The sequence below is a fragment of the Protopterus annectens genome, chromosome 2.part0 (genome assembly GCF_019279795.1).
Source record: "Protopterus annectens isolate FY-2018-M chromosome 2.part0, PAN1.0, whole genome shotgun sequence".
NCBI lineage: Eukaryota > Metazoa > Chordata > Ceratodontiformes > Protopteridae > Protopterus > Protopterus annectens.
This window is the reverse complement of record NC_056728.1, coordinates 1,201,325,843-1,201,338,051: the sequence shown is the minus strand read 5'-3', so window position 1 is coordinate 1,201,338,051 and position 12,209 is coordinate 1,201,325,843. Positions and strand designations below refer to the sequence as shown.

Here is a 12,209-nt window from a genome sequence, read left to right as displayed (position 1 = left end):
TAAAGTTTAGGGTGGCACCAGTTTGAGGAACTGCACTGAGTAACACATGAGCTAACTACACCAGTTCTGGACTACAGACTGCAGTGATAAAAGCTGTATTCCCCTTAAGCCAACCTATGGCCATCCCTGATTGTAGATACTCATATGGTTTACCTACAAAAAAAATGTTTCTTATAATGAGACATAAAGTCCATTAAGATGGAACAGATACAACAGAACAGAGAATGGAAGAGTTAATAAGTGGTGGTTGAGATGGAATTGTGTAAGGTGAAAGAAAACAAATCCCAAGTAACATTTTTGGTAATAGGAACACTTTTATGAGTGCAGGATATGATACAATGGTTAAAACTGGTCCCTTATCACTGCGCTATACTGTAGTACAGGGATTGTAGTAAATCTTAGGTTTGAGATTTTGAGACCATTACCATGAGTTAGGGGTGCTATGGAAAATCTTTGCTGATACAATATGAATTATATCTTCACAAAGTCACTATGCACTGAGAACTACAAATATTCTACTCACAGCATTATTTATTCTACTAGTGTTAGCCAGTGCCGCTTTGCTTCTTAGACAGAAGTACACCCAAACAAATGAGTGTATGTCATCCTGATGGGAAGATTTCTAATAATGAAGAAGTCTTGGCAAAGGCAGGGTTGACTCTGTCTTGATACAATGTATGAGGAAATGTTAGCAGTAAACTACCTGCCCCTATTATGCATTATAGTAAATGAAAAGTAACTCTACTGTTGCCATATCCTTGCTTGCTGCAGAGCAACATGACACTTGAACGTTAAGCTACAGTAAGAAAACTTAATAACTAATGTGGCAAAAGGAGATACTGCCAGCACAGCTAGCTGGAATTTTATAAATAATTATATGTCATTGGTGAATATCGAAATGATTTACACAAGATGCTTGTGCTGCAAATGTATTAGAACTGTATGTCATGTGTATATCAAACTGCTTGTACAGATGTGTGTGTTGAAAAGGTATTTGTACAATGCTTGTGTTTAAAATAGATCCACTGTGTGCCGTACTGGAATAGAACAGAAATGTACATGCACTATTGTAATTGTTTAAATGCATATATTTTAACAGTGGAAACTGAAATACAGGAGGTTAACTTCAGAAAAATAACTGAAATTAAATTACTTTATGGCTAGGCCATAAAGGATGGTATCATTCAGTTTTCAATGCAACAAGAGACCCGATGTCTGTACTTTCTGTATTGTCTTTAGGGTGAAGTAATTGCTAGTGTTTAAAGCATGAAGGAATGCAGTTATTTTATGACTTCCAGTATCTGCCAGAGATCTGAAGAGAAGCCCTTGTCTGTATATTTTTACAAGCACATGCTAAATACTGACAGATTAAGCAATGGTTGTTTTGCTTGAGAACCAGGAGCCAGATAAAAAGAAGTGATGTCATTCTGCAAGCTATTCCAGCAGTAATATTTGAGATATTATTTTAAGAAGTCTCTTAATGAGACCGAGCATTCTACATTCTGTCTTGGACCTGACAACAAAGATAAGATCCATTCACCTCATCTGCCTTACTCTATTAGTAAGTTCTTAGGTTATAGTAATTCTCTTAGATTCAGTCAGGAATATAGTGAAGCTTAGTTTAGATATGTTTCTTTATTTATTTGAGACTGTCCTGCAATGTTGTGGTTTTGAACTCTGATGTCACTGTGAATATATATTTAGTATGGTCTTGTTCTTTTATTTATTATTATTAAATATATTTAAGCCTTTTATTGGTGCTGATCTGTGTACAGATATTTAAGTTCTGAGAGTATTTGCATGTTTATTTGCTGAAACTGTGTGGGCCACTCCTAACAGCCTTGCTCTTGGTCAAACTACCATTTCTGTTAAAATTATGTACAACCACTTTGCCTTCTTACTTAGTTGAAAACTATGTATTCCATTCAAAACTTTCTTATAGCTTGTATTCTGTTCTGTTGCAGCCATTTAGTTTGTTATTCAAATGTATGTATTGTATTTTATTGTGGAGCTTTTCTCTCTGAGCATCCACTAAACAGCAATACTTTTTGGCCCAGTGGACTTTCCCGGCAAACAAATGCAAATAAATAAATAAATATTAATATCACACAGTAAGATTGGACAGCCTTTGTTAAGCACCTCAAAGTAGCTGATAAGGAGTGACTGGTGGCAGTGGTAACTACCTTATAGTCTGGACAGAAGGGGGAATATCTAATAAACCTGTATCAACCTCTACCAGGTATATGTGTGTGTAAAGCAAACCTCAGAGAGTACATGCGTGTGTCAGCTACTTGGGCAGGGATATGAAGCACTGGATGGACAGACAGGGTGCTGGAGTCCTGGATTGGTCACTTAGCTGAGATCTCAACTCTATAGCTGTGCCAGTGGGGAGTCTTATTAGGGATATGGAGAAAAGAAAGAAAGAGGGAGAAACTAGCCCCAGAGTTACTGTGGTCTCTGTGTGCTTTTAAGGGAAATTGCACTTGATGCAGAGAGCTGTATCTGGAAATAGTGTGTGTGTACCTGTTATCCTCTCAGTGAACGTCACTCACTGTTGCCAGTGCTGAGGATTGAGACTCCTTGATTACTGGCTGGCAATGGTGGGTCGTCACAACTAATGAAAAATAAGAAGCATTATTGACAAATATCTGGCTTCATAGATTGCCTCTGTGCAGCTTACCAGAATCATTCCATGGTGCATGGTACTGTAATACTGTCAACCACATGATTTAGAAAATTAATCATGCTGTGAACAATTTGAGCTTAAAGTGCTACACAACTAAAGATAGATGACGGACATCAGTCCAGTATACTATAGAGTTTTCCCATAATCCATTTTAAAAGCAAAAACAATGAAATAATTTGCTTTCCCTTTAGCTTTGTAGAATTCTGACCTGAACTTTTCTACATTTCAGATCTGCAATCGTTTTGTCTTCCCAAATTTTAAAATTACATTTTCGAACTTCTGCTTTGTGGCTCACACTTCACAGCATAGCTACAGAATATTTGTCTTAGCTGTAAACAAGTAGGTGGTGGTGTCAGTGGTGTGAGAAGGTCATGTTCTGTTGACTTCCATCTGTGCGCCTGCAGTACTAAATAAAAGATGTTATGAAAAGGGTAGGCAATGAAAAGTATAGTCTGTGTTAACAAGCTTCATAAAATATTTGTCAACATCTCCCTTTTGCCCTGAAGCCATGAAAAATATTTTCTTGTTGTAAGTAGAAATGCAGAATTGTAATTGCAGAGACAGCTAAATTAAAAGGAAAGCTGCCAGCTGGAACATGGAACTTATGGTCATTTGAAGAAGCCCAAGTTGTCTTTTCCTCAATAAGTGTCCCCTCCTGCCAAAGAGGAGTAGAGTGGGCATTCTCGCAGGAAAGCTGGCCATAGCCTTAAAACAGAGCATGGACTAATCTTCCAGCCAGCAAAAAGTTCAAGTAAACTGGCTTTCTAGTTGAGGTAAAACTTTTATTAAAAGAATTCTCTTATCAACATCAAAGAGAGACAATATAGACAGTGTTAAGGGAAATAACTGACAAAACTAGCAGATATGGTGTCTCATATTTCATCTGTCATTCAGGAGACCTGTATCCACCTGTGTTCAGATTACTCCTGCTTAATTAAATGGCGTATTCCCAACAATACATACTTCATTGGACTGCAGCCTGTCGGAGTTTCTGTCTGCTAAGTCAGACTTGATTCTCAACATTGTTCTCCTGCCCTTTTTTTTTTTGGAAAATGACTGTTATCTTGCTTTCCACAAGGACATACAATGCACTTGACGTTAATGCCAAGAAAGTATCTCAAAGACCTCCAAATCATTACTTAACCGACAGTGTCAGTATAACTTTTTTAAAGCACATAACTAAGGAGCAGAATGAGATAAGACTTAGAAGCCAGAAGCTTGATTTCTTCTGTAGTGATAGCAGAGTTGTCACGTAGTTGTTCTGACAGGTGACTTAGGTGATTTTAATGGAAGCAGTTCAAATCATACTGCACAAGCACATGTTGCCTAATCTTGCATTTTCCTGTTTGAAGAGCTACAGGTAGAAGGCATGGCTGATCACAATGTTTACTCACAAATACATCTTCTCCATGGAAATAATTTAAAATGATGCAGTTCAATTTTCCTTCCTTCACTGGTAGTTGGGTTGGAGTTAATCATTTTTTTTTTTTGACATACATTACTTTGTTACTTGATAGCTTTTCACATTCTTATGTTATATATTTACTGCAAATTGTAAAACATAAATTATTCTTTATATCCTTTACTCCTGTGTCATAGCTGAAAAGGGTCTTAGGACCAGCCAGTGTAACCTAGATAGTAATCACCCAGACAATCAATAAATGATAGTAATCACCCAGACAATGAATAAGTGACAGCAATCACCCAATCAGTAAATGGATAAAATAAAACTATCAAATTAAGTCAGAGATGCCTCAAATGTCTGTGGTGTTAGAAATAACTATGACATTTTCATTAATGGTAGCTGATGATGACTGCTGACATTTTACCATAAACATTTTTCTTTATCAACATACGTGTTCAGTTCAGATTAAGCTGATATGTTTTTTTAGACTATGACTTGCGTAATACAAACAATGCATAAATCAGAAAATGCAAACAGTTTTAGGCTAGCTGTAGTGTTTTGCACAGCTCTAGTGGCCACCCAAAAGTCCAGATTAATCATCTATAGTCTGAAAAAGAAAGAACATTTTGTGCAAACTTCTGTGTTAGTACATGCTTCATGCTTTCTGGTTAATTTCACATTTGACTTCACTGTTTATAGTTCCCTACACCAATTTAATACCTCTGTACCCTATACATGACCCTCACAACATTGCCCTTAAGCATAGGCATCTTTGACCAGGAAATGGAGCAAGTACTGCTTGAGAAGAATGAATTCACAATAGCAGCAGTGCACATTTCATGGGCAGTTCAATCATTAAGGTCAGAAAGGCAGAATGAGGATGGACAAATCTAATTATGGCATACAAATGTATACAAGAAGTGGGCCTGTCAAGTAATATGCATGTGTGTTGAAACTCTATGGAAACAGCAGCTGCATTTTCTTTCTGTACATGGTGTGAGCACATCACAGAGATGGAATGAATGCTAAAGGAAGAAAGGAGTAATTATTTGAGTGGTCTACTGACCTGCACCAATTTACAGGCCTGCTTTGAAATTATCTCTTGGTCAAAGCTTGAAGAGCTTATTCTATCAAAATTCCAATATACAAACCAACCATTTTAGTACTGTGGAATTTTAAAGACTTATGTTATATGGAATGGGAAAATTGCTGGACTTCTGTGTTAAGCAGCCTATAAATAATATTTAGTTTTAAACAATGCCAAAGTGCACCACAAAAAGTATTTAGCAATTTACTTCCAGTATTGTGATGTTCAGTTGGTTTGAAACACATAGTATTCCTCTATCTTTATACACTTTAGATATTTATTTAGAAAAAAAAATCACACAGAATTAATTTTTAGCATAATTATGACTTTTCACAATTTTACTTACTATTATGAAGTCAGCAATATATAACTATGCTAACATGCTAATTGCAAGTAAAAGGCATCCAAAATATTTGATTTGCACTGTGTCATTATGCAAAAGAAAAGGCTACTGCATTTCATGATGAGTAATTTTAGATCCTAAATGCCAGAACACTACTTACTTAATAAAGAATTGTAAATTGCATATATAAATAGTCATGCCTGTGGGTGGCAGTCAGCTAGGGGCCTTCACCATCTGTATCAAGTGCAATATATAATTTAATTGTTCCATTACCCTCTAAGCATGAGATACCCTGCTGCCTACCAAAGACTTCATACTGTGCTACACACTTAGCAGTGCTTTTTGAACTGGCCTCTATTTTCTTATATTGTTGTGTAAGTTAATGCCACAGTTTAGCCACTGTCTAACAGAATAACAAATAACTGCATATTATTTTTCTTCTGCAAGATGATGAGCTCTTACACCTCTTCTTTGTCAACCAATCATCTCAGTATTAATATTGGAAGTCTTTTTGCTATTTTGTTACATTTTGTCCAGAAAGATCAGTCTGTGTAGCCTGCTATTATGTAGCAGAGAGAGGGTGTTATGTGTTGTTGTTGAATTTAGGTACAAAACCAAATCTTAGGTACCTGAGAATCATTATAATGACTAAGTATCAATCACATACTAAGTATGATGCATAAGTTGAGCTTTTGCTGGCTTTTTACTTTCCTCCCACATCTTAAAGACATGCCTTTAGATCAGATGGTAGTCTTTTTATTTGCATTAACCATGCATGTGCGTGGATGTGTGTGTGTGTGTGTGTGTGTGTGTGTGCATGTGTGTTACACCCCATTCCCATCCAGGATTAGGTCCTACTTCCATTACTTGCTAGGATAGATTTCATAGATCTACAACTATTAATAGGATAATGCCAGTATTGGAAAACTTAAAAAAAAAATTACATTAGCATGCACTTGGAATGTTATTACTGCCTTACACAATACCCAAATATTATTATTTGATTACTAAATGGTGGTGGTATAGCATACTATACTCACAAGATCAGTGTTGAGCAATTCAGACTCGATTTAAGTTCAGAAAACTTTAGCCCTCTTGTTAAAGATCAAATATCTTCACTTTCCTGGCAAAATAAATTTTCCACTGCACAAACACATGATATTTATCCCTTATCATCTTGTAATTTTGTTATGAACTTCCATTTCATTTTATATTTCTTTCCTTCACATGCTGAGTCTTTATGAGGCCTTTTTAATGTCCCCTACATGTTGCTCAAGTTGCAGATGTTTTTGAAGCCATCAGACTGGCACAGATGAAGCTGGTCATCCATCACAATTCAGGAGTCTTCTGAGCACACTGTTCTTCCTAAGCTATATGATGATTATACATTATGTCTGGTGATTGTCGATAGTCATCTTCATTTTTATAGTTATGAGCTTTGTTATCCATCATAATAAGTGCATGATATTTGTTAACCGGTATTCCTTGGTCATAGCATTAGTTATCTGAATACCTTTCTAGTCATATTTACTTTGCACTTTAGTTCTAAGCCTTCAAATAAGCAGTTTGTTTGGTTTTTGTGCCTTCTCTGTATGTTATGACTGAACTGTGTTTATTGGAAGCCATGAGACTGAAACACATTTCTCTAGCTTCCAATTGACAGTTCTGTAGTCACTTGCTAGTAGATAATGTCCATGACTTAAACTTCTAGTTGGATGTTCATAAATGCTCTAAAAGTTTTCGTTTTGTACCTATCTCCCAACATATTGTTTTATTAACTTTTGGGAAGACCTGAAGTACTGATTCAAGATTAGTTTTCTTAACTTTCTGATAGTGGTTGTTTATAGTAAATTTGATTATGCAAAAAGTACATTATGCATGTTCTACAGTAATTGTGTTTGATTCAGACACATGGCTTTATAATTCTTTCATTAAGCAAATACACAAGCCTTTCTGATAACCAGAGGTTGCTGTGTGATGGTGAGCAAATGCCAAATGTCTAATGCTATTTTACTTTTAAGAAATTTTGAATTTATTGGAAGTGAGTTTTGGCTCCAAATATAATCAAGGAAATCATTTCTTGATAGTATTATCCATGACACTTTAGCATACTTCACAGATGTGGTGGATTCCCTTCAATAATCTGTTATTTAGAATGTGTATAAATAGAAATTATGAACACAGAGTTTAGATAATGGCTCCAGATGATTGTCACAGTTGATGTGACACTCCAAACTACCAGTGTAAGAATAGGAAAAGGGGAATGATGTATGGGAGGATGGATGCATAGATGGATGAATGGATGGAACAGTGACTAGTTTGATGAATTTTCTCAGCTAGCTCCCCAGTTTAAACATTAATTAACATTGTTCCCTATTATGTGCGATATTTTCATTGTTCAATAATGTTGAGATGCCTCATGAACTGGGAAAGAACAAAACAATGCCTAATCAATTATAGTTTAAAATTACGGATCTTATTATATATACATATATTGTGGAGAAAAAAGGTGAGAGCGACCCTGTCACTAGACAATGGATGTTTGAAAAATTGAGGAGTGGCAATTGCTTCAGGACATTTTGGTCACACTGATGCAAATAAAAGCTGATCTAATCTCTATACAGCTAGTTAGTAAAGATACTCATCCAGGAGTACAGGGGGATACTGATGGGATGGAGGTGTGTCAGATTAAGACTGAACAGTACATCACTACCCTGAAAATTGCCCTTTGGTAAATAGCCATTTGAGAGTCCATTCTTGAGAAGACCAGGTGGGAAGGGCTTTTTCTTTTTTTTTGCTATGGTGGAAGAAGTGGTCTTGATCTTATCTGCTATGATGTTATATTATAGTTAATATTTTATATTGCAAAAGGTTAGATATTATATGGTAGGGCTATGGATTTGCACTCAGTCATCATTGTGAATTTAGTTTAATATCCATACATTGACTCCAAACCATCAAACCCTTTCCAACTGAAATAAACAAAAAATACATAAAATAAATGTTTCTGTTATAGGTGCTTTCCTTTGTTGTATTTTGTAGGATGAATGGTCCCAGCCACACACCACATCTCAAAATATTCCAAATCTGAGATCACACAACAGTAGGAAAAAGGTGTAAACTCTTTAGCCCCTCACTCTCGTCAAATCTCAGTACATGGTTTGCTGACAACTATCCTTGCTGTTTGACAGTGCAATAGCACCATATCCAACTGTACCAACAGTACACTTCAAACATATATATCACTTAATTAAAAACTACCAACATATAAAGCTGTGCTTTTATTCACTTGCTACTATAACTTGTTGTGAATGTGCACATTAGTGGATTTTATTCCTAAAATCTCAGCCTATCCAAACCACAAGTAGACCATATAAATGACTCCCAAAGATTATTTGCTATAGCAGGTTTTGGGGAACTCTTGGAAAAAAAGTGTGATAGTTCTGTTTTTGTTACTAAATTAAACCTATAAAATGACCCAGAAAGGTGGCCATTGGAAGTAGATTCATTAGCCTGTGGGATGTGGGTCCCTTATCCTGCAAAATGGCCATTTTATGTATGACACAACAGTTAGAAAAAGTAATATAGTTGAGGACCCCTTGATGAACTACTATCTATTCTATTCAGTTTTCTTTGCTTCTGCTCTTTCTCTCTCTCTCTTTTGACTTGCTTGAATGGCTATCTAGATTGGTTTATTCACAAAAAGATCATTGCGATGATCAATATAGCATGGTTCTTTCCTCTTTGCATCTATGACTTTGCATAGGAAGCTATTTGGCAGAGCCTTCACACTTGATTGTGAGAGGAAAGGAGTTATAAAGTTGTTGCTATGTGAACCCTCTGTTGTGTATGGTTTATAGTTGGGGCTTCACTACACCAGGTGCAGGATGTGGATGTGGTATCTGATAGTATCCACTTAGTCTTGTATAATCAGGTGGCCGCAGCTGCAGAACACATTGCTTGAGAGTTGCTATCTTACCTTTTATTGTTATTTTATTATGTCCGAAGCTTTGGGCCTCTGCTGTTTGCTTTACTAATTTAAGAATAAATGTATCTTTTGTGTTTGGTATATTATGAGTATTCTCTTCTGGCCAAACACTGCTATTATAACCTGATGAGATTTATGTCTGTAAGTAGTAGGATTAGGTTCTGTTTGTGCTGTGTCCTTTCCAATTCCCTGCCAATGCTCCATGTTGGTTCATGCATGCACTGCTAAGATGTTCTAGATGAGCTTCATTCGTCTTCTTTTAATTGCTTTGTTACTAGATTGCTTGGCCATATGTTGCTTCATGGAGTACTTAATTACTCAGATGTATAACCAATCATTACAGTATCAAAGGCTTTTGCACATTGTACTGGCTGGGTAGGCTAAAGAAATTCATTATGTCACATAATACTGGTCTTCTCAGTTATTGGGCGTACCAGTTGTTTACTTGACTAGATTTTACATTTGATGGGTTTTAATTGCACAAAAGTCAAAGAAGAGGGGATGGGATGAAGATAGATGTGTAGGTGTTTGAGGCTTGAACAGTAGACCTGTTTATTTACCATGAATACTTGGTAGTTGTGTACCTGGTGAAGTTTCATTAGGCAGGTCTCTACAAGGGCAGTTGTTTTGAGGAGAGATATATCTCTGTATATTGGGGTTACTCCTTATGGTTTATATAGTTTTTTATTTTCATCATTTTGTATAGGATGGGTATTAGGAGGGAATGAAGCCTGTGAGAAGGGGGTAGGATGTATTTGGTGTAATTACTATAGTTAAAACACAAGTGCTTTGATATTGGTGTAAGCATCAGTAGGTGATCCCCATTGATTGGGACAGCAGGGATGTGCATTCATACATGCAAATATTTCAGGCATGGACAATAATGTCTTTCTAGCCTGCTAATATACCAAAACAGTTATTCCTATAATAAGTGTCCAGGTTGTTCTTAGAAATGTTTAAAGTAGTACTTGCTTTATTGTAATTTGGTGTCAATTCCATGCATCAGCTGCTCTCTCAGAGAACCAATAAATACACCTCTTATTCCTGTATCATCTTCTACATAGGTTGTCTGCTGATTTCTACTACAATTTGATAACCCCAAACATTCCCAGAGGAGTCATCTCTAAATTTCCTATACACCTGAATAAGATATATCCTTAAATGTCTGTATGAGACACTGTTCACATTCAGATATATAGTATTTCATAATAACTTAAATTTTCAAATCCATGCATGTCCTTGAAATGTTTCTGTTGTAATCTTTCCTAGTAACTCATGCTTGTTTTCTCATAAGGTTGCCATGTTGTCATTCTATACTCAGGTCTAGTCTAATGTAACTAATAAACAATGATTTCATCATTTCTGATTTCATAGACTTTATAAATGTTTTCATATAACCTGTAGTTCTATAATTGTCATTAATCAATTGGTTGATATGATTAGAAAAACTCAAAATTGGGTCTACCCATGGACTAAGGTCCTTAAATGAATCTACAGTTTCAGTCACTGTGTACTGTATTAAATATTCACCTTTCAGTTTCTGTCGTCCAAATGTCATATGCTTAGATTTTGATGTGTTTATTGGCATATTATTCCACTGTGTCCAAATGGTCAATTTATTCAAGTTCTTTTGCAGACATGCTCAGTTTGTAACACACATAATCAGTTTACCCATGTTCAAGTCATCTGCACATAGACTGTAAAACACCACATATGAAAAAGATAGATTTGAAAGATACAACTTAAACAAGTAAAGGCCTAGGACAGAGCCCTGTGGGACACCCTGACTCTAACCTAGAATTTCACCTGTCCAGTTTCTGTATGACACTTGCCATGTCCTGTTGGTAAGCCATGCAGCTATTCATCTTACCTAGAGTACATTAGTATCTAATTGTCTAATTTATTGACCAGTGTTTTGTGTATGACCCTATAAATGCTGATGTTAAGTCTAAATAAATTGCATCACACCACAATTTTTCATTTAAAGCTGGTATTATATTGATGTTCTTCATTCCACATTGCTGCAGTCCTAACTATTGGGGGTAGTCCGCTGTCCAGTCGGCCCGAATACCAAAGTATATGGCTGACGTCGGTCAGGGCGCATTAGACTGACGTCAGTACGTCAGGGTACTAATGCGCATGACCGACGTCATATCCTCAGTCTTTTTTGCCGCATGGTCCGATGCAGAAGCAATTTTGCGAGTGCAGGTTGGCGTTCTGAAAGTTTCTGAAGTCAGAGTTTCAGACCGAATCAAAGTTGGCTAAGTACCCCGTTGGGGAATATTTTGGTTTTTTCTTGCCTCAGTATTTAACCGGATGTCAGAAAAAGTGAATAACTGTATTTCTTGTGGGAAACAGATACCTCATAGGGATTACCATACTTTGTGTATACCTTGTTTAGGGCCTGAGCACGGCGTTGTTGGATGCGCTCTTGTGCTAGATTTAACAAACGCACTATTAAGAGAAGGTTAGACTGTGCCAGGTTAGTTTTGGGAAGCGTTGTAATTATAAAATGCCGTCGGAGGCTCCGACGCCGCTTCGCCAAAAGCGCAAGGACAAAGCAGCAAAGCCTAGAGTGGAAGAACCGACAGTCCCAGGCGCCGGATCTTTAGAAGGCTCAGTGGAGCCGGAGGTTTTGCCAGGTGTTTCTTTGGAGTCTCAGGGAGAGACTTTACTGTTACAGGATGTATCCTCAAGAGG

General features: G+C 36.6%; 1 protein-coding gene across 1 annotated transcript in view; it reads left to right on the top strand.

Moving 5' to 3' along the window:
* The window catches only part of CCSER1 (coiled-coil serine rich protein 1), a 2,683,941-nt gene that overhangs the window by 2,423,879 nt on the left and 247,853 nt on the right, over positions 1-12,209 (top strand). The gene's annotated exons all lie outside the window — the stretch shown is intronic.